The sequence below is a fragment of the Nannospalax galili genome, unplaced genomic scaffold, assembly GCF_000622305.1.
Source record: "Nannospalax galili isolate Female #2095 unplaced genomic scaffold, S.galili_v1.0 scaffold795, whole genome shotgun sequence".
Classification (NCBI taxonomy): Eukaryota; Metazoa; Chordata; class Mammalia; order Rodentia; family Spalacidae; genus Nannospalax; species Nannospalax galili.
Window position 1 is genome coordinate 45,987 of NW_008336391.1, and position 4,180 is coordinate 50,166.

A 4,180-nucleotide genomic window follows, 5' to 3' on the forward strand; every position below is an offset into this window, starting at 1 on the left:
AGTCCTATGGTTTGTGGTATAAACATTCCAGGATATATTTAGTTCATATTAATTAACACATATTTAGTGCTTAATATGATGAACAACATATGAATGTCCCCACATGTTGGTTTATTTTATACTCAAAACAACTTCTACTCATGAGATACAACTTTTGTCCATCTTTGATAAAAGAAATAAGGGTACAGAGTGATTAAGTAACTTGATTGAAGTCACATCACTGTTAGGCATTAGAGCTAAGATTTGAATCCAAGTGGTCTGGGTCCAGAGCCTGTGCCTTTAACCACCTCCAGCCTCCTCTAGTACATCATGGAATGCCAGACTGCACAGGAAAAAAAGTACGAATACCCAGGGATTGGAGCCAGGAACCTGAAGCTGTCAGGATGCAGGGCTCTTGTCTCTTATTTCCTCTGTTTGCTTTTGCTTCTTTATCCATCTGCCTTCGGATTAGCACTTTCAGCTTCTTCTTGAACAAGCGGAAGGCAGCCATCTCCTTGTGACTGCCTCAGCTCTTAACCTGTATAGTAAGACTATTCAGAAAATAAATGGGGAATTTGGATTCCAATTTAAATCCTCAAGCATAAAGGCCTCAATAGGCCCAGATTGTTTCAGGTGTCTACTCCTTATCAACACGGCAGAGGAAAGGACTTTCCATGATATAAACAAGACTTCTGGGGCTCCATGATGTGGGTGTGATTGTTTCTATGTAAGGGACAAGGTAGGCAAGATATATAAAAATATCTTGCGCATCTACTGTTCTGAAGGTATTGTGCAGGAGAACACAGACGACAACATCCATCCTGAACAGATACAGGTTTGGAGAAGTGATGTGTTATGGACTGAATTGTACACTCCCAAAATCATTCACTGAAACCCTAACTGCCAATGCGACTGAATTTGAAGAGAGGTACCAGCTGTTTACTCACACAGAGAGAATACCATTTGAGCACACACAGAGAAGATGAAGATCTATTAGCTAAGAGGTCTCAGGAGAGCTCCAGCTGACTGACACCTTGCTCGCAGACTTCAAGTTTTCAGATATAGGACATATTTTTGACTCTCTCCCTCTCTCATTTTCATTTCTGTTTAAACGATCCATTCTGTGGTATGTTGTTATGGCAGCCATAGTAAACTAGTCCAAGTGTGTGTCTGTTTAATGATTTACAAAGGAGGAATACTGCAAATGAACTGTGGATTTTTCCAACTCTATATTCAGGTGACTCAGCTTTAGTGCGGTTGGGGAGTTGAGGAGGAGTTGGGGGTGGAGGGAGCTGAATAACATGCATCTGCCATATCAGTTAAAAGCAATACATGGTGTGGTGGCACACACCTTTCATCCCAGCACTTGGGAGGCAGAAGCAGGCATATCTCTATGAGATTGAGGCCAGCCTGGTCTACATAGGTAGTTTTAGGATAGCTGGGGCTACACAGAGACCCTTTCTCAAAAAAAAAAAAAAAAATTTTTTAAAGACTACATGTCTGTATGTTGGTGAATACTTGTAGGGATATTTTAAATTTGATTCAGCTCTCTTCATAGACATCATTTACCCGAAAAACAGGTGGGTAATAGAATGAAAGGCCGTAGGTGGCAGTGCAGTGTTGTAACTTACAGGAAGTAACTTATCTTTCTGGTGGGGTACTGGGATATGGTAATGACTATACTCAAATTATTTCCTAGTAACAACTTCAGAAACAAAACCAAAAACAACAGCAACAACAAAAAACCAAACCAAAATCAGCAATATGGTTTGGGAATAAAAATATACTTTTTAATAAATAAAGGAGAGTGGCCAGAGATATGGCTCAGCAGTTAAGAACACTGGTTGCTCTTACTGAGGACCTGAGTTAGTTAGGCAGCTAACAACCATCCTAACTCCAGTTCTGGGGGATATGACACCCTGTTCTGACCTCCAACAACAAAAAACCAAACCAAAATCAGCAATATGGTTTGGGAATAAAAATATACTTTTTAATAAATAAAGGAGAGTGGCCAGAGATATGGCTCAGCAGTTAAGAACACTGGTTGCTCTTACTGAGGACCTGAGTTAGTTAGGCAGCTAACAACCATCCTAACTCCAGTTCTGGGGGATATGACACCCTGTTCTGACCTCCATGGGCATTGCTCAACACAGGTGCACTTACATACATGCAGGCAATACACCCATACACATAAAATAAAAATAATAATTAAAAAATTTAAAAAGTAACATTACAAAGTTACTCTAGCATTTTGGTAGTAATTTTTTAGACAGTTTATCAGATATAATTTCCTAAGAAAATTTCTCTTTGATGTTTCTACACTGATATCCATGCAGTGTTCTACCCCCCAGCACTGTAATACATTGTTTACTTGTCTGTTCCCTCCTTGGCTCTGAATGAGTTACAGGAAAGGTCTATGTTATTTTTAATCCCGACATTATCTTTGTTTCTTGTGTCTGGATCCTATAAGGATTCAACATACATATTTGCTATGAATATGTATATGTATTCATATATATGCTATGATTATGAATATGAACGAGTAGTTATTTTGTAAAACTAAGCTGTTAAGAAATAGAGTCATTGTGCCTGTGCAGAAGTCACTTGTACTATTCTGAATTGTCTGTGTCAGGTGTAGTGTATTCTAGAGCAAGCAGCTTGTAGATGTAAGCACTTAGGTAGGTCTTTCAAAGAATGTTTCATGTTCAAATTGGATATGAAATAGCCTTTGCTTTGAGGAGGGTCAGTTCAGTGGCCTTTTTGGCAGAGTAAAAGGAAAAAGTCTATCCCTGATCCACGTGCCCAATTTGATTTTCACTTCTTAGCCTTTCCAAACCCCTTTCTTTTTTGAGGTTTTTATTTCCTCTTCATGACTGAAACTGACTTCCCTGAGTGGAGAATATTTCGTGTTTTAGAATGAGTAACATAGTTGTAAAAAATAGCCCCTTACTGTATTTGTGGTTTGTCACCTGAGTTGTACGATCAAGTCATTTACTCTTCCCAGTATGCAGAGTTTCAGTAGATAGCTTTCCACTCCTCTAGTCCTGACTTTGTCTTAGGAACAAGACATCAAGTTGATTTTTTACGATTCACTGGAAATTATCCTTTGGTATTCCGCAAAGAGTTTAAATAACTGTCAGTGCCAAGATAGCATTTGAATTCACTTTCTACCAGGAGTTGGTTCATCACAGGTTACTGGCCCTTTAATAAAACAAAATTAGAGCGGGGCTAGAGGGCGCGGCCCAGGGATTTTGCAGACGGCTAAACCTGCTTCTTCCGGAAAGGCACCTGAAGGCCCGCCGCACGGCATGTTGGGACTTGCAGTTTCTCAGGCTGCCCCTGCTGGGTACCTCCTTGCTTTGGCGAGCGGGATGGACTACAGCTCCCAGAGGGCCAAGCGGCGGCGGCGCGTCTTGAGCTCTCGCTGCGGCTGGGCGGCTAGTTCAAGTTGCCATAGCTGCGTGTCCGGGGAGTGTTGAGTCAGTTCCACTTGGGGGTCGCTGGTAGCCGAGGGAGCCGGGTGGGGTCTTGGTGATGATCCGGCGTTAAGAACCTGGAGTCATCTTCGGTCTCAGGTGCCTGCCGCCAACCGCCCCTTACCCTTTCTCTTCTGCTTCCCTAGCTCTGCAGGTCCCACTTCCCCTGATCCTGGGTGGGGACACCGGAGCTACTGGGGTTGCGGGGTGGCGCGCTGCGTGGGGAGAGTGCGTGTGCATCGCTCTGCAGGGCTCAGGTCACATTGGAGGGGCGATGTCCTCGATTTGGAGGCTGCTTGCCCTCTGCAGCCTCCAAGAAGCTTTAGCTTTCTGTAAGACTGACTTTGCTTGGTAGCTTTTTTAGAGAACTGGCGTTTGGTTTGCCAGTTCAGGGTTTTAAGTTGGCATTTATCTCTGTTGTTTTTCCTATGCAAACGTAATTGTTTGCAGTCCCCTTTTGAATTTTCTTCGCAGAAACACCAAGTGTTAAATCCCAGCTGCATCCATTATTGATTTAATGGACCTAGTCTCTTAGGCAGGGATCCGGTAAAGCTAGGCCATCATGCGTTGTTGTAGCGCCGATGTCAGTGTTATACAAAATATTTGGCACACTGCCCAGCACAATACAAGGACTAACCGTCTTGAAATTGATTGTGTCTAATAGAAATACCATATGAACCATACGGGTGGTTTTAAATTTTGTGGTACTTACATTAAAAGTAAAA

General features: G+C 42.3%; 1 protein-coding gene across 7 annotated transcripts in view; it reads left to right on the forward strand.

Moving 5' to 3' along the window:
* Window positions 1–3,398: 3,398 nt before the first annotated feature.
* The window catches only part of Cep128 (centrosomal protein 128), a 466,611-nt gene continuing 465,829 nt past the window's right edge, over window positions 3,399–4,180 (forward strand). For all 7 annotated transcript variants that reach the window (XM_029562537.1, XM_029562536.1, XM_029562539.1 and 4 more), the window contains exon 1: window positions 3,399–3,554. The gene's annotated coding sequence lies outside the window, so the exon portion shown is untranslated. The remainder of the gene's footprint in view (window positions 3,555–4,180) is intronic.